Below are 24,172 nucleotides of genomic sequence, written 5' to 3'. Positions count from 1 at the left end.
GGGGAAAGCTGTTAATAGGCAGTCAGCCCTCACCTTTGTGCTTTGACCTTAGGCATTGGAATTAGGATACTGTTTGTGGGGTAAGAACCTCACTTTTAAACAAAGTTGGTGTTTCTACAGAAGGCTCTCGTTCTGGCCTTCTGTCTCCCTGCTAAACCACTGGTGTCCGAGAATTTTTCCAATTTGATGAAACTTAGAGCTACTTTACTGTTTCCTTAGATCCATAAATTAATGGACTTTAATTTAAACGTGACTGTGGTAAAATAGAAGTGTGAGTTCCAAGCAAAGATTTTACAAAGGTACCTATTTGCCTATGCTGTAGGAGAGGTGAAAGTTAACTATAAGAAACTGTCTTCCTTACTCTGTGTTGACCTTTTCACCCATCCCAGACTTGGTTCATCACCTCAACTAGCTGAGTCACCTTAAGCAAATTAATATAATCTGCAAGCGCTTTTTAATTAAAGTGGGGGGTGTTGAACACAGGTAAAGGTTTCTAGAAAATGAAAAGTTTCCAGTAAAACTCAAAAGTTTACTAGTTAATTAACAGATTACAAGTAGTAGAAGCCAAGCTTCTTGGCCTTTAGTCTGTAATGTTGAACTCTGTTTACTCAGAGAGTTTGAGGTGGCATCTAGTGCCCTTATGAAGTTTATAGGCTAACCCTGTAACAGAAGAGCTTTAATCTGTAGAACTTTAATTTGTGGAACAGAAAGTCTTGTATGCTTGGGTGCACTCATATGCATATGTATTTGAAAACACAGCTATGTTTAAGAGAACACTTCAGTAAAAAGCTGGACTGGTTCAGGATATTGCAAAATTATCAGTACTTGCTTTATAAAGTAAGTTATAGGACAATCAAGATGTTAGGGTCCTTGGTAGCTAGCTTCTAAGATAACCCCCATTCTCAGCTCTGGAAATGTAGACTCCTCCAGCCCTTTGAATCAGGGCTACCCTAACCTGTATACTGGTGAAGGTGTGTGTTTTCTGAGGCTAGGTTATAAAGGCACTCATTGCAGCTTTCCATCTCATTCTCTTGGATTGCTTGCTCTAGAGGAAGCTAGGCTCTATGCCACTTACTCAAGCAGAACTTTGAAGAAGCCGTTGTGGAGAGGAACAAAAGCCTCCAGCAAGTTTCACTAGTTTACGTCATGCCAGTGAACTACCTTGATTGGGCTGATCCCGCAACGCCAAACAAGCATTGGATGACTGCATCCCTGCCCCACATCTCCTTGCATTCTCATGAGAGATAGAAAGCGATGCAAGATCTTATGTGGGTTTTTGCCCTGATCTAAGTTAAATCTTTCTAAACTTTAAACAACGGAAGAATGAAAAAATGTCTCTGTGATTCTCTGTGTAAAGTAATTTAGAGAATAATGTAGAATTCCTACCTATGTGAACAATGGTAATGGAAAGAATAAATGTAGCATTGTATGTTAGGATCTGAAAAAGTTGGGAATAGAAATAATTTTAAATGGCTACAAGGAAGTTAATCACATTTTTATGATGGAGGCAAAAACCTAGAAATAATCTAAATGTACCATGGTAATGGAGTGGATAAATTTGTTAAATTATGTTTTAGGGATTAAGAAATTTGAAGGTATCTTCCCTTTCTAAACCAGACCCTACATGGATTCTTGCTTTAGAAGAAGGAGGTGTTTGTGGTACAAATATATATGCTTTATATATTCACAAAAGCATCCTGGAATATATTCCTATACCTATTGGTATTGGTTACTCCTGGGGGAGGGGTGTAAGAGACTTCCTTATGACTTTCTACCCTTTGTATGGTATGAATTTTTCATATCAATATAATTTTGCAATTAAAAAATCACTAATGAATTTTTTTTAACTTTAAAAAAAATTGTGGTTTCATTAGTCTGCTTGGGCTACTGTAACAGAATACCACAGAGTAGATGTCTTAAACAACAGAAATTTATTTTCTCAAAGTTCTGGAAGTAGGAAATCCAGGATCAATGTGCCACCAAGGTTGGTTTTTGGTGAGACCTCTCTTCCTGGCTTGCAGGTGACTACCATATCACTTTCTCCTCATATGGCCTTGCCTCTGTGCACAGGCACTCCTGGTGTCTTTTCATATAAGGAGACTATTCCTATTGAATTAGGACCACCCTTATGGTCTCATTTAACCTTAATTACCCCTTTGAAACCCCTATCCTCAGATAGTCACAATGGGGCCTAGGGCTTCAACATATGAATTTGGGTGGACACAAGTCAGTACACTAAAAGTGGTTAAGTACATATACATATAATTGACCATTTTAACCATTTTTAAGTGTATAGTTCTGTGGCATTAAATACATTCATCTTGTTGTGCAACCATCACCAACATCTATCTCCAGAACATTTTCATCTTCACAATTAAAACTGTGTACCTATTATACATTAACTCCCCATTCCCCCTCCCTCCTAATCTTTGGCAACCACTGTTCTACTTACTATCTCTGTAAATTTGCCTTCTCTTGGTACTCATATCAGTGGAATCATACGATATTTGTCCCTTTGAGATTGACTTATTTCACTTAGCATAATTTAAGGTCATCCATGTTGTAGCGTATATCTAAATCTCCTTCCTTTTTAAGACTGAATAATATTCCATTGTGTATATATGTGTGTGTGTGTTTATACACATACCATATTTTGTTTATTCATTTATCCCTTGATGAAAACTTGGCTTGTTTCCACCTTTTGGTTAACACTGTCGTGAATATGGGTGTACAAATATCTTCAAGTCTCTGCTTTCAATTCTTTTGGGATATACCCAGAAAGGAAATTGCTAGATTATATGGTTATTCCAAGTTTAATTTTTTGAGGAACCGTTACACTGTTTTCCGCAGTGGCTGCACCATTTTACATTCCCACCAGCAGTGCATGAGGGTTTCAATTTCTCCACATCCTCACCAACACTTCTATTTTTTTTTTAATATATTAGCCATCCAAATGTGTGGAAGTTGGTATTTCATTGTGCTTTTGATGTATTTTCCTGATAATTAGTGATGTTGAGTTTCTTTTCATGTGCTAATTGTCTATTTGGATACCTTCTCCAGAGAACTGTCTATTCAAGTTCTTTGCTCATTTTTTTAATGGGGTGGTTTGTTTTTTTGTTGCTGAGTTGTAGGAGTTCTTTATGTATTCTGGATATTAACCTTTTATTAGATATATGATTTGCAAGTATTTTCTCTCATTCTGTGGGTTGCCTTTTCACTCTGTCAATAAAGTCCTTTGCACAAAATTTTTAATTTTAATGAAGTTCAATTTAATTTATTTTTTCTTTTGTTGCCTTGTTTTTGGTGTTATGTCCAAGAAATTATTGCCAAACCTAAAGTCATAAAGCTTTTCCCATTTTCTTCTAAGACTTTTATAGTTTTAGCTATACATTTAGGTCTTTAATCACTTTTCAGCTAACTTTTATATATGGTGTAAGGTAAGGGTCCAAATTCATTGTTCTGCATTTGGATATCCATTTTTCCCAAAATTTATTTAAAAGACCATTTTTTCCCCATGGAATGATCTTGGTACCCTTGTCAAAAATCATTTGATTATACATGAGTATTTATTTCTAGGCTCTCTGTTCTATTACATTTGTGTAAATATACATCTTTATGCCAGTACCACATTATTTTGATTGCCATGGCTCTATAGTATGTTTTGAAATCAGGAAACATAAGACCTCAGACCTTGTTCTTTTTATATTTTTTAAATATATTTTTGTATACATATTTTTATTGAAGTATAGTCAGTTTAAAATGTGTCAATTTCTAGTGTACAACACAATGCTTGTCATACATGGATAAATATATATATATTCATTTTCATATTATTTTTCACCATAAGTTACTACAAGATATTGAATATAGTTCCCTGTGCTATACAGTATGAACTTGTTTATGTATTTTATATGTATTAGTATCTGCAAATCTTGAACTCCCAATTTATCCCTTTCCACCTCTTTTCCCCCCCGGTAACCATAAGTTTGTTTTCTATGTCTGTGAGTCTGTTTCTGTCCTGTAAATAAGTTCATTTGTCTTTTTTTTAGATTCCACATACAAGTGATATCATATGATATTTTTCTCTTTCTGGCTTCACTTAGAATGACAGTCTCCAGGTCCATCCATGTTGCTGCAAATGGCATTATTTTATTATTTTTTATGGTGTTCTTTTTATTTTTAAGATTGTTTTGGCTATTCAGGATCTCTTGAGAGTCCATATGAATTTTAGTAGAGATTTTTCTATTTCTGCAAAAAATATCATTGGGATTTTGATAGGGATTGCATTGATCTATGGATCACTTTGGGTAGTATCAATATCTTAATAATATAAAATATTCCAATCCATGAACACAGGGTGTCTTTCCATTTATTTGTATATATAATTTTTTTCAGCAGTGCTTTCTAGTTTTCAGTGTACTAGTTTTTCACCTCCTTGGTTAAGTTTATTCCTAAATATTTTATTCCTTTTGATGCTATTATAAATGGAATTTTTAAAATAAAGATTCCTACTCTTCATTGCTAATATTTGCTTCAAATACTTTTACAGTTCATTTTTTTATTTTTAATTTTATTAATTATAATTTTAATGTACTGAAATTAAATTTAAAAAATTTAGTCAGCTGTTTCCTCTTTTCCTTTCAGATTCTTTTTTGACTTCTGAGCCTAGAAGGTTATCTTCATTTCAGCGGGTATTTGTTGAACACCTGCTATGTGTTGGGCTCTACAGGCACATTTATGAATGTAAAAATCATGAGGCCTACAAAGGACATTCAAATCCAAACATTTAATAAATATTTAGTTCTAATTTCTTCTAAGTTTTCAATTATTTATTCTATTTCAACTCTTAATTTACTTGGAATTAATTTTGGTCAACAATGTACTCCAGTTTTTTGAAAGTTAATGAGGCACTTCAAATTCACATTAAAGCTGTTTATTATTTGGTGTAAAACCTTTACTGTTAGCCAGTTGAAGGTGGTTATACAACTTAAATTCAGGAGAAGTAGACCTTGAGAAAATATATTTACTTTTATAGTTATCAGGAATAAATCAGATTACTCTTATATTTTGAAGAGTTTGACACTTCATTGCTATCTTACTATTTCTCGAAGATGGAGTACAAGAGCTGTATTTTCATAATTTAAAACTTCAAAGGGAAACAAGATTTTATATATTCCATTTTTGCTATGTAATAATTGATATACTGACAATATTCTATGTACCAGTTTTTTAGAAAGTAATAGAATGATTTTTTTTAAGATTTGTGTAATAGAAATTGAAGAAGGGGACCTGGTGAAGGAAAATGGGAGGATGTCAGAAGTTTTATGGGAAGAAATTTGAAAACGAAGAAGTACATGTAGGATGAAGAAGATAAAAGGCAAATTATTTGTCCTCTGACCTTGGGGATAAGTTTAATAAGTGTGGAGAAGCAAATGTGATAACTTCACTGTAGTTGCCATCTGCCCTTCAACATTTCTTCTCTTTAGAAGATATTACTTATTTCATTCTCTGGAGCATGTTACACACACACACATACATACACATACAATGAGTTCTGGAATTCATTAAGCTATGTTTATTTTTCTTCCCCAATCTCTACCTAAAGCCTCACAAATGTGTTTCAGTCTTTTTCTCTAAAGTTTAAAAGATATCACCTTGTGCTATCAGGAAGTTTTTTTCTCCTAATGTGATATTTGGGATTGTAAATCTTGAAGGAATCCCAAGTATTACAGGTGGTTTTTAAGTGCCGCCTTCCTTTTCCTAACCATTATATTATGTCTTTATATGACTAAATCCACAGACTTTTAGCTTCAGCCACAATCCAAATGGCATACTAGCAAAGGTTCTAAGAGTTAAAAAGAGAAAGAAATAGAATCATGGAGGAGTCAAGAAGTGCAGGAACTCCACTGGGCCCCCTCCATGGGCTACCTACTTAACTTTCCCTAAATATTCCACTACCAAATAGTGGAAACCAATTACATATACACTTTAAATTCTAAGATGTGCTCTTTTCTTATATTGTAACAAAGTAAATAAAGGTAGATATGCAGACAGTACAAAAATCCTGAAATGAATTCCAAATGTAATTGTTAAAAGTGATCTAAATGCCAAGTAATGGGAGATTAAAATAGATGAAAAGATGTTCCTTTCGTGAGACAGGCTTTAATCTGGGATCAGCTCTGACTGGAATTCCTTTGGGTCTGGAAAAGAGGCTATGCACCTTGAGAAGGAAAGGTAGTTGGAAAGTAAACTAGGCCATCAGGGATGCTCTGGAAGGTTCCAATGTACTCTCTGGATAGGACTGTGGATCAGCAACAGCCCAGACATTCAATTAAATGGCACAATATATATGAAAATGTTTTGTAAACAATAACTAGACTATTAAACAACCCAACAAATCCTGAAATTGCTAAAAATTTTTCTTATACAAATATTTGCAAGTCACTGCCAGAAACAATGCACTAATGCTACTAATCATATGAAACAGCATTGGAAAGGAGTCCAGCTCATATCATTATCTATGTCGGGGATTGTTTCATTTTAAGTGAAACAGGATCCTGTTTTTGAGCCCAAAGCTAAGAACATACTATGCTAAAGACTACCTGCCCTTCTCTAACCCATTCCATGTTTGAAGAAGCATCAGCTTTTGGAGTCTATATCCCTTCCCCATCGGGACCAGTGAGAGGTACCTGTTAAGAAAATCATCATTACTCACTATTATCCCCTCCTTCCCATAAGAGGAAGATAGAAACACGTGAAAGTTGCCTTTTGGGGGAATGCAGTGTTCTAAAGAGAGGTTATTCTTTCTCTTTACATTAAGAGAGAGGGTAGAGAATTTCCCCCTTCTCTAAGACTGAGGAGGGAGTCACCAAAAGAACCACTAATGAAGTAGGGGTGCTTGAATCCTCTGAACAATTACTGTCTTCAGTTAGTTGAGAATTGGTGATAGCCTCTGGTCTAAAAATTGCCAAACCATTGACCTGATGCTGCTAGAGACATGAGACATGAGAGAGTAAGTAAAGCTAAGAGAGGGAGGTGTCAGCTGGGTGGTGGGGCAGTCTGCATTTCTGGTGTTTGGAATGGTAAAAAGATTCCCAAGAGTCAAGTGCTACTACATGGTACATAGCAGGGCCTTAGACAACCGCCCATTACCACATACATGCACAAATGCATATGCAGTGCATACCCACACCAGCTATATATTATCTTCAGTTCAAGCAGTCAAAAGAGATATCTGGGGTTTCTAAATCCCAATGCTGAATTCTGGGGAGAGAAAAGCCATTTGGCCCAGCTTAGTTGACCCCTGATTCAACTGGCTGGGGGCTGAAAGGGAATATTATGTGTGAGCAAACTCTTGGAGGAGGAGGCACAGGCAAGCTTATTTAAAGCAGGAAAAAGGTGAAAAGGAAACGAGAGGCATTATAGCACAGTTAACTACAACCAATATTTTGATGATAACACCAAAATCATGAATGTGGCCCCCTGTAGAAAGAAAACATTTTCCATTTCCTGCCCAAATCTTCCATTTTGAGTTTTAAATCTCAAGGACAAAAAGAGAAAGTACTAATTTGGAATAACTGTGTATTTAAGTTAGTAGTTTTAGTTAATCATTAGGTAACTGACATCCAAGAAAAATGTTCTCGGACCATGAAGAAAGTTCAGAGTCCACAAATAGTCATCATTGTCAGCAACAATAATAAACACCTATCGAGCACTTATAGAAGGTCAAGTCCTGCTGCTGCAATCTTGGTTCAGTTCAGTTAAACTGATGCCTTCTGTGAGCAAATCATTGTGTGGAGTGCTGGTGCTGGGACAACTGGGAATCCACGTGGAAAGTCTTAAATACACAACTTGAATTTACACATATGTAAATATGTATGTAACCACTACCTAGATCAAAAAATAAAATATTTCCAAAGACTCCCTCATTCCCCTTCCCATTCAATACCTGGAGGAATGCCTTTAAAGAGAAAATTAGAGCCAAATGAATCTGTGGGGAATGTAAAAAGGAAAAAGAGGAGCATACTGACTGAGAAGTGGCCTGAGTTTTAACAATAGGACAACTTGTTTCCATAGTACCTAAAAAATGTTTTAATAGAAAAGTTGCTACCCACGAAGTTTATTGTAAGTGGTTTAAAATACTAAAAGTGTCAGATAAGTAATTTCATAATTTTTAATTAAAAATCCAAATAAATCTGAGTAATTAGTGTTAATTGCGATTTTCTTAAGATTTAATGCATATTTAAAGGGACAAAATGATGGTACATGGTGGAAAGATAACATAATCTCTAGTTTTTTGCCACCTGTAGCCAGATCTCTAATTTCTACCCTTTCTATTCAGACTAAATCTCAGAATTTCCCTCCACTACACATTAAAAATCTGTAGACCATTGAAAAGACTTAGAAACGATAACCAGCTCAGAGGCAATGAGCACCCAGATGATGGTCTCTGAAAACCAGTTCACACTGACAGAAACCAGGGTTCCTTGCAAGTTGGAAGCAAGAAATGTGCAAGATGAACATGAAACATCTTGTTACATCATGATGCTATCAAAGCTACCAAAATTATGGCAGAAGAACTTAGGACTCGACTTGAAGGGGCTCCCACTGACTGAAGATTTGTCAGTTTGAGAAACAAAAAGCAAAATAATCTTTGACTTGCAATATATCAAATATATTAAAACATTTTTGGTTGCCTTTGGAAGATGCTAGTCAACTAGCCCATTCTGAAAATATTAATTGGAAAGAATCATGCATTTGTCTAGTCTATACTATATGAACTATACCTCAGAATAAATAATTGGTGAAGGATAGATTTTCTTTATAGCATAATTCCAGCTAAAAAAAAAGAAGAAATGATTGAGTTAGAGTATCACCATTTAGCAACCCCTAATTATTAATGGCTGCAAACACCCTTATGTGAAAAGATAATAGACTGATCAAGCTGAAAATCTAATTAGCCTAAACCCACTGATTAATCTTAATATCACAAAAAGACAGATAACCAGACATTAGGAGCCTCTTATTAAGATGTAATAGGAATACCCATTGCGACTTATGAAGTATTTTTGCCAAAAGAAACCTAACCTGAATCAGATCAAACATAATACCATAGGGATACAAACAGCAAAATCTAAAATGTTAAAGGCAAACCAAGTTTCTTCAACAAATGAATTGCAAAAAATTTAAAAATGGTGAAAAAACCTATAGATGAAAAGAGACTCAAGCAACAACAACTTAATATAATACGTGGAACTTGTAAACCAACTGCTAAAAAAATTTGGAGAAAGTTGGGGAGATATGACATTAAAGAAATACTGATTTTTTTAAAGACATGATAATAGTTTTGTTAGATCAAAAATATTTTTTTATTAAAATATAGTCAGTTACAATGTGATGTGTCAGTTTATGGTGTACAGCATAATGTCCTAGTCATATATGTATATACATATATTCATTTTCATATACTTTGTCATTAAAGGTTATTACAAGATATTGAATATAGTTCCCTGTGCTATACAGAAGAAATTTGTTTTTTATCTATTTTTATATGTAGTGGTTAACATTTGCAAATCTCAAACTCCCAAATTTATTCCTTCCCACCCCCTTTCCTCCAGTAACCATAAGATTGTTTACTATGTCTGGGAGTCTGTTTCTGTTTTGTGGATGAGTTCATTAGCATCCTCTTTTTTCTTTTTTCTTTTTTTTAGATTCCAAATATGAGTGATATCATAGGGTATTTTTCTTTCTCTTTCTGGCTTACTTCACTGAGAATGACGATCTCCAGGTCCGTCCATGTTGCTGCAAATGGTATTAAAAAATGATTCTTTTTTTCCTTATACACAGTGAATTATTTACAGATAAAATGGTAAGAGGCCTAGGATTTGCCTCAAAATTTTCTAATACTAGGTGTAGTGGATATGACCATGTGCTATATTGTTGAAGCTAAGTTTTGTTATACTACTTCTTCTACTTTTGTATATTAATTTGAGAATTTTAATATTAAAAAAGTTTAAAAATCTTTAGGCACAAATTTTTTTTGTAAAAAAATCAATCGAACCTGTCACAATTTATTGACTTTATTTGGACCTCTATTCTCAAACACTCAACATTTGTAAGACAATCAGGAAGGTGAGAACACTAACTCTATACTTGATGATATTAGGGAATGTCTATAAATTATTTCTGTATGGTAATGCTATTGTGGCTATGTTAAAAATAGAATCATTTTCTTTTAGAGACACACAGTAAAATATTGTAGATGAAACATAGTAGCTAGAATTTGCTTCAAAATAATCAGGAGGAGGAAAATGGCTGGTGATAAAGATGCAAGAACCATTATCCATACAGATAGACCAATATTGATAGTTTTTGAAACTGGGTCATTATGATTATTGTATTTTTCTCTTTACTTTTGTCAAAATTGCTCCATAACTTGTATTTCCTCAAAAACATGTTTATTGTTGGGTGTTTTTCATATCATGCATAACATTTTAAAATTTATTTAACCTTGCTTTTCACTCATCTATGAAGAGCTCACTGTTGATCATCCTAGTAATCAAGAGTTCAATATATTATATTAGGTCTAAAGATGAATAACTAAATCAGAAGTTTGACAAGTTCCCAACCGCTTTTCAGAAGGTACGTGCTGCAACACTGTATTTCTGATTCTATATCCACTATACTTTATATATGTCTATTAAAGTTACACTATCAACAATTAGTGTTGTGCTGGAACCAACTCACATTGCTTCTTCCCTATGAAAGCCAATTGTGCTCATTTCTTCCCAACTTCAAGTTCAGTGATGCCACAGTGGTAGCTTGAAATTGCCAGAGAAGGAACAGGTACACTATGGAAATTGGCAAATGTTACAAATCAAGGATTGCTCCCCCCAACCCACCCCCAGTCAATTGTTAAACATTTACCATATCATTGACAGTAAGCCTTTCTTACCATATGAAGTGGGTATTTGTTACGTATTCATAGTGCCATTCACACAAAGGTACACTGCTTGAAGAAAGTTTGATACACTAAAGACTAAATTTTACCAAAGTATTAAAGGAAATAATGATTATTCACACTGCAAAAAGAGTTTTTAATTTGTAAAATAATTCTCTGTATAAGAATTATTATACGTAATTGTCCAAAACTGAAAACTATCTCATGGTTCTTCAATAAATAAATGGATAAATAAATTGCAGCTCATTCACACAGTGGAATGCTACTCAACAATAAACAAGAATGAATTATTGATACATACAACAATACAGATGAATATTAAATGCATTATGCTAAGTGGAAGAACCCAAAATCTGCCTTCTGAGATGGCTGACACTTTATGGAGTATGTATCTACTTTTACTTTAAATGCCCACTCACATCTTGTAGCCTCTCTGGCCTTCTGAGACAGCCTATACTCTGTCCATAGAGTGTGCATCTCTCTGAATAAATGTACTTTAACTCAAAAAAAAAAAAAACACTATCAAAAGATTATATACTAAATGTTTCCATCTATATGACATTCTGAAAAAAGCTAAAATACAGAAACAGTTATAATGCACACAGGTCAGTGGTAGCCAAGATTAGGTGTGGAAAAGGAGCTAAATACAAAAGAGCAGTGGAAGGAAATTCTTTCAAGTGTTGAATTGTTTTGTAGCCTGTCTGTGTTGGTGGTTATAAGACTCTATGCCTGTATAAAATCTCATAGAAGTGTACACACGCTCACGATTTTGTATGTAAACTTTTTTAATTTTAAAGAAAAAAAAAGAATTCTCTGCATAAAGAGCTTCCTTGATGCTTAAAAAATGATGCTTTGTTTACCCATATTTAGCTTATGACAAGTTTTCATAAATAAATCTGTTGTATGAAGTGAGGCTCACTAAAACTGTACCACTTTTCACCCAGAAGTTGTATATCTTTCTGCAAAAGCTAAAGATTTTTTTAAAACAATCTGAGATAAAATTAACTTAAAATAAGCAGCACATGTTTAAAGAGTACAATTTGATAAGAACATACATAAACAGCCACAAAACTATCACCACAACCAAGAAAACTAATTTATGTTGCACACTCAATTGTTGCTTTTGTTAATCCCTCCCTTCTCTTCATCCCATTCCCTCCTCCCCATGCAGTCGCTGATCTTAGTTTCTGTAACTGCAGATTATTTTGCATTTTCTGGACTCTTCCATAAGTGGATTCATACAATATATATTCCTTTTTTGTCTAGCTTCTTTCACCCAGCATACTTATCCCTATTATTTCATGTATCAATAGTTCATTCCTTTTTATTGCTGTATAGCATTCCATTGTATGGATATATCATGATTTGCTTATCCACGAACCTTTGGCTATTAAATACTAGAAACATATATGTATAAGTCTTCTATGAATATATGCTTTCATGTTTCTTTGGTAAATATCTGGGAATGGAATTGTTGGGTTATATAGAAGGCGTATATTTAACTTTCAAGAAACTGCCAAACTTCCAAAGTATCATTTTATATTCCCACAGCAGTTCGTGAGGGTTAATTTCTCCATATTCTTACCAACAATTGCTATGGTTAGTTTTTCAGTTTTAGGCATCCTAATAGGTGTGGGGTGTTATCCCATAGTGACATTAACGTATATTTGCCTAATAGCTAATGATGTTGAGCATCTTTCCTTGTGCTTATTTTCCATCTATATATCCTCTTTGGTGAAGTAAGTCTAAATATTATAATGAAGACACATTCAATAGGCATAAACATGAAATTTAAACTTTCAAGTATTTACTATTTCCTCTAAGAGCTCTTTTTCATTGTTTAATAGCTTTATTGAGATATAATTCACACACCATAAAATTCACCCTTTAAAGTGTACAATTTAGTTGTTTTTAGTGTATTCATAGATTTGTGCAACCGTTACCACTATCTATTTTCAAAATGTTTTCATAACTCCAAGAAGAACCCCCATAACCACTGAGTCTCTTCCCCTTCACCTCCCTCGTCCAGTCCCTGGCAACCACTAATACATTTTCTATTTATGTGGATTTGACTATTCTAACCTAATAGGAGAATTTATGGGGCATATGGTAACTCTAAATTCAACATTTTGAATAACTATCAAACTTTTCAAAGTGGCTATACTATTTTACATCCCACTGGCAATATGTGAGAGTTCCAATTTCTCTGCATTCTCACTGACAATTGTTATTGTCTTTTTTTAAATTTTAGCCATCTTATTGTGTATGAAGTGGTATCTCAATGTGTTTTTGATTTACATCTCCCTAATGACTAATTATGTTTGACATCTTTGCATATGCTTATTGCCAATTTGTAGATCTTCTTTGGAGAAATGTCTTTTTATATCTCTCACCCACTTTTTAATCAAATTGTCTTTTTATTGTTGAGTTGTAAAGGGTTCTTTACATATTCTCGATAAAATATCCCTTAGAGATATGATTTACAAATATTTTCTCCTATTCAGTGGATTTTTTCACTTTCCTGATAGTGTCCTTCAAAGCACAAAGGTTTTTAATTTTGATGAAGTCCAATTTATCTTTTTTTTTTTTTTTTTTTTTGGCTTTTGGGTCATACCTAAGAAATTATTGCCTAATCTGAGGTCATGAAGATATATTTTCTTCCAGGAGTTTTATAGCCCTAGCTCTTATACTTAGGTCTATGATGTATTTTGAATTAATTTTTGTATGATGTGAGTTAGGGTTCCAAGTTCTTCCTTTTGCATGTGGAGACCTAGTTGTCCCAGTACCATTTGTTGAAAAGACTATTTCCCCCCCATTTTTAAGAATTTTTATCCCTAATTGAAAAATATATCTATGCAAAATTCATGTGTCACTTAATATCTAAATTCATTATCATCATACTTATGTAATATCTACCAGAATTATCTGTCATCTCATGACCTGAATTTGAATAGTCTTAGTTTTAGTTTGCTTTGATTTCTGAAAGATCTCTAGGCTGTAAGCTATATTTGCTTTTTGAAAAATAATGATTCCTGGTACAGTAATAAATAGTTTGTAATATACTTAGGGACAAAAAAGTATAATTATTTACAAATGTAACTTTTAGTACTTGTCAACTCTTTACAATGTTATTTAATCCTATAGTTTCTTTTATATATATACCTTTTTAAAAAAATTTTATTGTGGTATAATTTCTGTACAGTAAACTACACACATTTCAAACATACAATTTGATAAATTTTGATAGATGTATACATAAATATTTTTTAAAGTGCAAAGATATTGGTAGAGAACCATTTACTTATATCCAGTGATGACATCATTAGAGCTAGACCATGGATTCTCCACCCAGCTTCAAAGTTTATATTTTTTAAACAAAATTTACATAACCTAACAAAATATTTGTGGAAGATTTGTACAGTGTTAACTTAGTTAAGCAGGAGCTGTGATTCCCAGAAATTGCCTTCCCTACGTAGTTACAAGTTAGCCTGGCCACAAGATACATTTTGTGCATGATTTACAAGGCAGCAGTGAAACAGCAGCTGTCTTTTTTTTAAAAAAAAAAACAGCTTTTTTGAGACAATTCACATACCATACAACTCACCATTGTCATCTTCTTTTCACTCAAAGAGTAAGTGCAAGGCATTAGGTACTTTTGCAGCTCACACATGTTGCCACTGTTTTTTTTTTAACTCACTTTGGTATGAGGTGTGAGGCAGCAGCTAGGTCCACAAGAAGTCCATCTCCTCCCTCAGTTTCTCCAACTCTACTCCTGGGTCAGGTATACATTTAGCTTCATTATGAAGGATACTAGTTTCTTCAGCAGGTCCTCTGCATCACTGAAGTTATTGGCTTAGAGGTGGTAAGGGACCAAGACAGGTTCCAGCTTGTCTTTGTTCTTTCCCACTTCATGTCTATCTTTCCTTCTCAACTTCTTGCCATGCTGGCATCAGGACCAGCACCAGACATAGAAGCAAAAGCCAGTCATAAGCTATTTAACCAGTTTCCGCAATTGTGTAAGGTCAAATCCCTATAACAAAAACTATAATATTCCCAGTGGTACTGTTTCTCTGATCAAATCCTGTTACCACTTTACACACTCAAAATCTTTGAGAATCCCTTCCTATCAATAAGACACCCAAAGGTATAATTAATGGATAGTCAAGTGGCATATGCAACCTCCACTCCTAATTCAAAAATTTCTAGAGGGTATTTCATCCAATCACCGCTTTATGAGTTCTTGTTTCTTACAGAATTCAGCTCAGGATGATCGTTTAGATCTTCCCCCATATTCAGCTTTGATATCTCAGACAAGCACCAAGCTTAGATAAAATAGCCTGGGGGTAAAGAATAAACTTTTAGATTCATTGAATATGGAAGCACAATTAACAATACTGGTTAGGTTGGCTAATCAGCACCTTAGGGTAAATTAATTCAAGAGGTATGGAATGCTACTGTAAATGAAATGAAAATTAAAATACGGTTAAAATTTAGAACGTGTGATTTTCTAAATGTATATTGTGGAATTATCTCCCCTATTTGAATGTATAATTGGTATAGGTATGTTTGAATGGAAATTTCTCCCTTATTGGGTAAAATTTAAGAAGGACTAATACATTCATCGACCCTCTGGTCAGCACTAGTTGAAGATATAAAATGAGAGCTCTTACAGTTACCTAAGCCAGGTCTTGCCTGCTGCTGTTGTGGAACTGGGTCCCTCACTTCAACAAATTGTTCAAGGATATTAAGCCTGGTTCACAGGTAGCAGTTCTAGAATTGAGGGTCATGGATCAGTATGGAAAGCTGAAGCTCGGTGTCCACTAGAAGGTAAAATTCTTATGAAGGAAGATAAGAACAACTTAGTCCAGGGGGCTAAATTATAGACTGTGTTCCTGGCAGTGATGGAAGAATTAGATACAAATAAATGTCCTACTCTTTGCGTGTATATGGACTCTTGACCAATGGATTTGCAATTTGGTCTAGCAAATGGGCCACAAATAACTGGATGATAAAAGAGGTCCTGCTCTTTGGAAATCTTTATGTAAATTGTAAGGGCAAACCAAAGTGGGACATGTTGATGTTCACTAAAGAGGCCTTATGCAAGGAATCAACAAGTCGATGCCTTAGTTTGACCTCTGTACGCGGCAACCTGGGTCTATGAATCAGTAGACATGCAGTAATTCAAACCATGTAGCAATGGGCCATATGACAAATATCCCAGTGGCCCTTACTGAAGCTCAAACTGTTAACAATAATTATTCTGGGTGGTGTGGGGGTGTATAGCTCAGTGGCAGTGCGAGTTCTTAGCGTTTATGAGGTTCTGGGTTCAATCCCCAGTAAATCAAAACAAATAATAATAATTATTATTCTGTTTGCTAACAGAAAAGGCAATGTTTGCGATTAGTCCTGGAAATTATTCTCAGGTCCAGCCCATAGCTGGCAAGTAGATAATACTGACCCTTTATCTATTGCCGTGGGGAATCTAGATGGATATTGACAGAATTTGATACGTATTCTGGGTTTGGCTTTGCACACCTAGTGACTAATGCTTTAAATACTATCAAAAAGCTAAAACAGTAATATTATACCTGTTTGGCCCTCCTAGTTACATTTTCTTGGATCAAGGCATTCAATTCCCTACCCACATAATGCTACAATGGGCAAAGAAACATCACATTCAATGGACTGGACTTAACTATATTCCTGATCACCCTCAAAGTAGTAGATTAATAGACAATTGGACTAAACCCAACAACTACTTTAAAGATGTAGGGATGATAGTGGATTGAAGGATTGGACCATAGATCCCTAGCTTGTATTTTGCAACTTAACATGAGGATGACTAAAGTAGGTCTCCATTAGATAAGCTGTTATGCTTTTACAGTGGAAGTAGGGAAAAGAGAGTGGGAAATGATACAGAAATTTAAAGACAAGACTTCCATAGTTTACCACAATTTTCTTCTCCAATGCTTGGTCTGTTTAGGCTGATATAGTGAAGTATCTTGGACTAGATGGTTTACAAACAACAGTTCTGGAAGTTGGAGATCACAATGCCAGCATGGTCAGACTCTGGTGAGGACCCTCCTTCAGGGTGCAAACTGTATCCTTACAAGGTAGAGAAGAGGGACCAGCAAGTTCCCTCATAACTTTTGTAAGGTCACTGATCCCATTTATGAGAACTCTGCCCTCATGACCTCATCTAATCCTAATTATCTCCCAAATACCTTACCTCCTAACACCATCACATTGGGGGTAGGGTTTAACATTTGAATTTGCAGGGTACGCAAAATTAAGTCCATAACAAATGCCAAATCAGTAGTCCCTTGACTAGGGCTCCAGAGGCTGATAATCTAAAACAAAATACTGTGTCTATTAATTTGAACCTAATGCAAGAAATCCAAAGAGATTGGTGGGATAGATTATCTCTCCCCCTACTTTGCCGCAATGGGGCTAATTGTGCAAATGTTTTGTTGCCTAGTGGTCAGGATAGACTCATTTTCTCTACTTATCCAATCTGAGCCCCTACCACTAGGGAATGGATTGCAAGGGAAGTCCACCCATGTCTCATCTTGCTATCAGCCATATAGACTAGCCCAGTGGTTGAACCAGAGGGTTCTACTTCAGGGGAAAGGTCTGGATTAAAATTAATGACTAATGAAAGAAAAGTGAAGTCATTGCTGAGAGGAAAGGAGCCAATAAGTGAGCTTTATTAAAGGGAAAATTCAACAATTCTGATGAGACTTACAACAAGAGAATAACATTCTGTCTTAGCTTGACTCAGATACCTGTTGTGGAGAAGGACCCTGACAAAACCTTTTCCTCTTTTGAAAAGCCAAGACGTGAGCTGAATGAAAAATAAACATACTTCCAGAAGCAGTCTGCATTCTCAAAATGAATGAAAAAAGGGAAGCTGACTATATAGAAAAATACTAATATGGTGATGTCGTTTGATTTTTGTTTCATGTGAAATTTTTCCTATGCAGGATAATTAGCCTAAGGAAGATGTAGACTTGATTAATGATAGATTGATTATGGTTTTTAATCATTCAGCAGATGTGTACCTTAAAGTTCAGATAGCTATAGATCAGGGAGGAAGATGTATTATAAAATCAGTATAAAAATACAAGAAAATTTATGCTGGTATAAATGAATGGTTTAGTTCTATACCAACTCCTCACTGGTTATTGCGAATGTTTAGAATCCATTTGCTTTTCAATTGTAAGGCAAATTAATTTCTGTCAAACTAAGGATAATTGTTTAATTGTAGAAGGCTCTTGACCACGGATCAAGGTGGTGGACTCTACAGAGACAGTCAATTCCAACAGGCCAGGAATCAATATGAACTATTTTCCTAAAGTTCTTGCATGGCACTGACCCATGGTCAAGACATGAAACATTAAGAAATAGTATTTTGTAACCATGGGTCCAAGGAGTTTCGGGTGGTTGTGGTTGGCACCACTTTGTCAACATTGGGTTACTAATATCAGGGAGATCAATGTTTTACATCTGGGCTCAGCTCTCCTGTTGCAGGAATATGTCTGTGTGACCAGCAAATATAAAAAACTGCACCTAAGACCCCATTGTGGGCTTTCTGCCTCCATGGTATCCTGTGATCACATCAGTGGTTCCTGCTCTGAGAGAAACTACATCTGGCCTCAACTCATAGAGGGTGAACAAAGCAGCCTGAGCTGGCCTCTCAGGACCCTTTAGAGTGAGGCAACCTTTGCTGTGATGCAATTTATTTTAATGCAATTTACATATTCTTTTCCTGTAATAAACTACATTTGTAAGCATTGCCATTTTAAGTCCTATGAGTCTTCTTTAGCAATAAAACTCTACCTACTACTTTAAGTGCATATATAGATATTTTACATTAAATAAAATACTCTAAGACAATAAAGCCACGCAGGTTAGGTTATCACCAGGGGCTCTGAAAGGATGACAAAAGGACGTAGTATTACATAATTAAGAGAAAAAAAAATCAGGATATTTTGACTCCAGACCCTCCACTATTGAAGAGTCAAAATTAGCTTCTCCAATTCCATTTAGAACCATCCTCAACACATAGTAGTTTATTTGAAAGTAAAATACTTGGCTAAACTTTTAGGTGCTATGATATCACAGTGTGGTCGGCCAAAAGTATGTCGCATTCCAACAAATGATTTTATGATATTTAAAACATGTAATTCTAGAGTCTCCTCTAACTCCAAGCTAAGGGCATGACGGTTCACATCTAAAGTGAAACTCTGGGGAAGTTTAAGGAGAGGTTTTCATGAATAAATTGATATTTTTGATGATATACTTTTGTAGCATCCAACATGAATTGAAATAGGAAGAAGCTGGAAATGGAAACCTCACATAGACTTTTCAGCTCTTGGATATAGTTATCTAGGGCTAGGGCAAAAGTTTTGAGATGGCATAAGATCAGTTAGATCCAGATGATAAGAATGAAGAGAGATTATATTTAGCGGTAGTTGAAAGCACAGTATAAAAACATAGAAATCTTACCCTAAAATTATAGAAAACAAGGTCTTTGTATTTGAACAAGGGACAAAATTTAGGATGCAATTTTCTGAACAAAATGATCTATATGGGTGGAGGCCTACTCTCCCTAGTGGAAGACTGACCATACTTACAAACATAATTTGGGACCAGATATCATTTCCAACAATTAAATCATAGATATTGAGTAATATAAGGCCAAAGACAGACACTGGTTACTTAATGACTAAATAAACATGACACAGAAACAGAACACAGAGTCCTTGGCTTTGATAAATAGTTCTCCACCCAAATACTGGAAATCACATAAGCAGCAACTTCCATGAAATTATGGATGACTGTCCACCAATTACTTGTAAGCAGAGCAGATAGATCATCAGAGACTGTCTAAAATAAAGCCTCATAGTAACTAGCCAGCAATAACTGAGCATTTTTGATGTGCCAGCTCTCATGCTGTGTGCAATTCTGACAATAATGCAATAGATAACATTATTATCTTTTTCCAGATGAGGAAACTGAGGAATATAACATCACTCCAACTTTCTGACTTCAGAGTCAGAGCTTTTAATTACTGTTCACTAAAACTCTAGCCTCCACAAGCCATTGTTTAATGACTTGTGCAGAATGGCTAGTGGCAATGGTGGAGAAAGAATTTCTGAAAATTAAGCAGCTTACTTGACTTTAATCACCAAAAGTTCTTCAAACAAAGAATTCATAATAATTTATTCTACCTGTTTTTTTCTCTAAGTTATTCATAATTTGTATAAATTACAGCACCAATTAAATTTCCGTTTTTAAGTCTCTTCAGCAAGTGGTGTTGGGAAAATTGGACAGCTGAATGTAAATCAATGAAGTTAGAATACTCCCTCGTACCATACACAAAAATAAACTCAAACGGGCTTAAAGACTTAAACATAAGACAAGACACTATAAACCTTCTAGAAGAAAACACAGGCAAAACGTTTTCTGACATAAATCTTAGCAATGTTCTTCTAGGGCAGCCCAGGCAATAGAAATAGAAGCAAAATTAAACAAATGGGACCTAATTAAACTTACAAGATTTTGCACAGCAAAGGATACCATAAGCAAAACAGAAAGACAACCTATGGAATGGGAGGAAATATTTGCAAATGATGAGACTGACAGGGCTTAATTTCCAGAATATATAAAGAGCTCACATGGCATAATAATAACAACAAACAAACCAAACAACCGAATCCAAAAATGGGCAGAAGACCTAAACGAGCAATTCTCCAATGAAGACATACAAATGCCAAAAAGGCACACGGAAAAGTGCTCAATGTCACTAATTATGAGAGAAATGCAAATCAAAAATACAATGAGGTATCACCTCACACCAATCAGAATGCCCATCATTAAAAAGTCCACAAACGATAAATGCCAGAGAGGATGTAGAGAAAAGGGAACCCTCCTACACTATTGGTGGAAATGTAGTTTGGTGCAGCCATTGTGGAAAACATTATGGAAATTTCTCAAGAAACTAAAACTAGAGTCACCATATAATCCTGCAATCCCCACTCCTGAGCATATACCAGAGCGAGCCCTAAGTCGAAAAGATACATGTACCTCAGTGTTCATAGCAGCACTATTTATAATAGCCAAGACATGGAAACATCAACGGATGACTTGGATAAAGAAGTTGTAGTGTATTTATACAATGGAATACTACTCAGCTATAAAAAAGAATAAAATAATGCCACTTGCAACATGGCTGGACTTGGAGATCATCATGCTAAGGGAAGTAAGCCAGATAGAGAAAGAAAAATACCATATGATATCACTCATATGTGGAATTAAAAAAAAAGATAAATAAACTTATATATAAAACAGAAACAGACTCACAGAGATAGAATACAGACTTGTGGTTGCCAGCAGGGAGGGGGGTGGGAAGGGATAAACTGGAAGTTCGAGATTTGTAGATACTCGCTGGTATATATAAAATACACAAACAAGTTTATACTGTATAGCACAGGGAAATATATTCACTATCTTGTAGTAGCTTACGGTGAAAAAGAATATGAAAATGAATATATGTATATTCATATACGACTGAAACATTGTGCTGTACACCAGAAATTGATACAACATTGTAAGCTGACTTTACCTCAATAAAAAGAAAAGAAAACCATTAAAAAAAATATATCCCCCCCCAAAAGACACTCAGTCCTACTACTCCACACTGTTCCTGGGGAGTGAGGGTGGGTTAAACTGTCCTGTTCCTTCCATAGGAAGAGTTTCATCCCATGGACCCTTCTCCCTCAGTCTGCCCTAGGCTAGCCCTAGGGTCTCAAACAGGGACTACAAGAGTAGAAGGAAGTCAGCACAAGTCCCTATAAGAAGGCAGACTATATTGCATAGCAATACTAATCTGCCTTTGCTGGGCAAGAAGTTTCCACCAGCTGGGCACTCATTCTCAATGGCTCTGGTCTTAAGTAACTGTGAGCTTCAACCAGGTGGGCAGCAACACTGCCAGTCCCTTGGTCATATATAAGGTAAGTATATCTCTCAAGGGCTTGCATTAGTGATTCTTCTTGAGAAAATCAAAGTCTAAATTCATATTGAAGAAAGAATGTGTCTTCTGTCATCACGACTCCCTGTTGAGTTAAGAAGTTCCCAATCGTTTTTTTCCTATTCCTCCAAGGAGCTTGAGGGCATCACGAATTTATTTACTGGACATTAAAAATTTCCTCTCTCTCTCTAACTCAGAGATTGGCACCAGCCTCAATTATGGTCTTTGGACTCAGATACTCCTGGTAAGAGCTGAGAAAGAGAATACTTTCTATCATAAGAGCATGGTCCAATGAAAGCAAGGACTAAAAAAGATCAGGGAAAAGAAAAAAACAAAAACAAAAACAAAAAACAAAACAAAACCCAACAGTTGATAGCCTGAATGCCTAACTCCAGGAGAATGTTTTCATGTTCATTCATTCAAATACCATTATTAAGTGCCTGCTATTTGCCAGGCATTGTGTATATGAAGGTAAGTGAGATGTAAAAGATGTAGGACATGATTCTTTGAGAACTCATAGTTTAATGGAATATTTATTTTTGAGAAATTGTTTGGCTCGGTTTTTTAACCTCTCATCTGAATTTGCTAAATAAACCACTTTGATTTCCTTGTTCTCAAAGCACAGTTAGTAAAATTTCCTGTGAATCTCCAGACCTGATTGCCTAGGTTCTTAAATGTACAATATTTGATTTGTACAAGTCTGCGATTTTCAGTTTCTGCCTCCTTATCTAAGTTAATCTCAAAGTAGAAGCCAATCTTAAAGAGGGTTCCCTCATTAAACCTAGATCAGATCCTAAGCAGCCAGCCAGCTCAGTGCTGCCTCCTCCTGGATTCCTTTAAGTAAACCAGAAAGAGAAAGAAAAATACCATATGATACCACTTATATTCGGAATCTTGAAAAAAAAAGACAAACGAACTTATTTACAAAACAGAAACAGACTCACAGACATAGAAAACAAACTTATGGTTACCAGAGGGGGAAGAGGGTGGGAAGGGATAAATTGGAGTTCAAGAATTGCAGATACTAAATAATATATATGAAATAGATAAATGACAAGTTCAGACAGTATAACATAGGGAACTATATTCAATATCTTGTAGTAACTTATGGTGAAAAAGAATATGAAAACGAATATATGTATATTCATGTATGACTGAAGCATTATGCTGTACACCAGAAACCGACACAACATTGTAAACTGACTATATTTCAATAAATATATATACAAAGAAAAAAGAATTAAAGGTGAAGAATGCATTCCTTCAGCGAACGAGAGAAAAAGAAAGCAAAATAAACACCACCACCACCACCAAGAGCAAATGAACCTAAAGCTATTGTGCAAACTTAAGCCCCAAAGTTAAATTTTAAAAAAAGCCTCTAACCAAATAGTCCAGGGCAGTTTATTTCTCCATCATTCACAATCCTCTCAATTCCTTTGTCTCAACCAAGTATTCAGATACAATTATTTAGGAGGGATAAGTAGAACATTTGTCTATTTTCCTTCCTACAAGCCAGCATTATCAAAACAGTATTTGCATTTCCATGGTAACTCCAAACCCCTCACTCACCTTTGTCTTCACTATGGATTCTGATGCATTCCCACTATCCTCCCTGTTAAGGTGCGGTTGTGAGAAATAGATGCGCTAGACGATTGGAAAGGGAAGCCAGTGCAGACCTAGAGAGCCACTGAGTAATTATAAATTAGAGTTTTTTTGGTATAACATGACAAAGAGCTGTGACATGGAAAACAGTTCCCATATATTATATTGTATAAAGGAAACTTGCTTTGACCTCATTTTATTCTCATTATCCCTTTTCTCCTTTATGGTCTTTTGCAGCTTTTTTGTTTCTGTCTTTTTAAATTGGATTTACATTTCTTTGTTTTGTCCTTTTTATCTCTAGCCCTCCTTTTCCGTTTTCTTTACACTGCTTAGTACATTGTAGAAATGTATAAAGTTTCTCATACTGCACTTTTTGTTCTTGTATAGGAATTGGGCAAGAGTTTAAGACACAAGAAATGTGTTATAGTCATTTTCTGCCTCAGTAGAGAAATAGTGCCTTCTAGTGTCTGCAATAACATTTTGTATTTGCACACATTTCAATTCATCTGAAAAGTAAGAGTATTATTTTATAATACTTCATAATAATTTTACTTTTTGTAGTTTTCCTACCATATGTA

The 24,172-nt window shown here is 35.1% G+C and overlaps 1 long non-coding RNA gene across 2 annotated transcripts in view; it reads left to right on the top strand.

Moving 5' to 3' along the window:
- The window catches only part of LOC105074947 (uncharacterized), a 30,710-nt gene that overhangs the window by 1,854 nt on the left and 4,684 nt on the right, over positions 1–24,172 (top strand). Inside the window, exon 1 of one of the 2 annotated variants that reach the window (XR_006727469.2) lies at positions 9,863–10,641. The exons of the other annotated variant lie outside the window; for it this stretch is intronic. This is a non-coding gene — a long non-coding RNA (uncharacterized LOC105074947). Of the gene's footprint in view, positions 1–9,862; positions 10,642–24,172 lie in introns of those variants that run through there. 2 annotated transcript variants of the gene reach the window in all.

Source organism: Camelus bactrianus, chromosome 2 (assembly GCF_048773025.1).
Source record: "Camelus bactrianus isolate YW-2024 breed Bactrian camel chromosome 2, ASM4877302v1, whole genome shotgun sequence".
Lineage (NCBI taxonomy): Eukaryota > Metazoa > Chordata > Mammalia > Artiodactyla > Camelidae > Camelus > Camelus bactrianus.
Note: the sequence above shows the minus strand (reverse complement) of the source record. Positions and strands in the feature narration are given on the sequence as shown.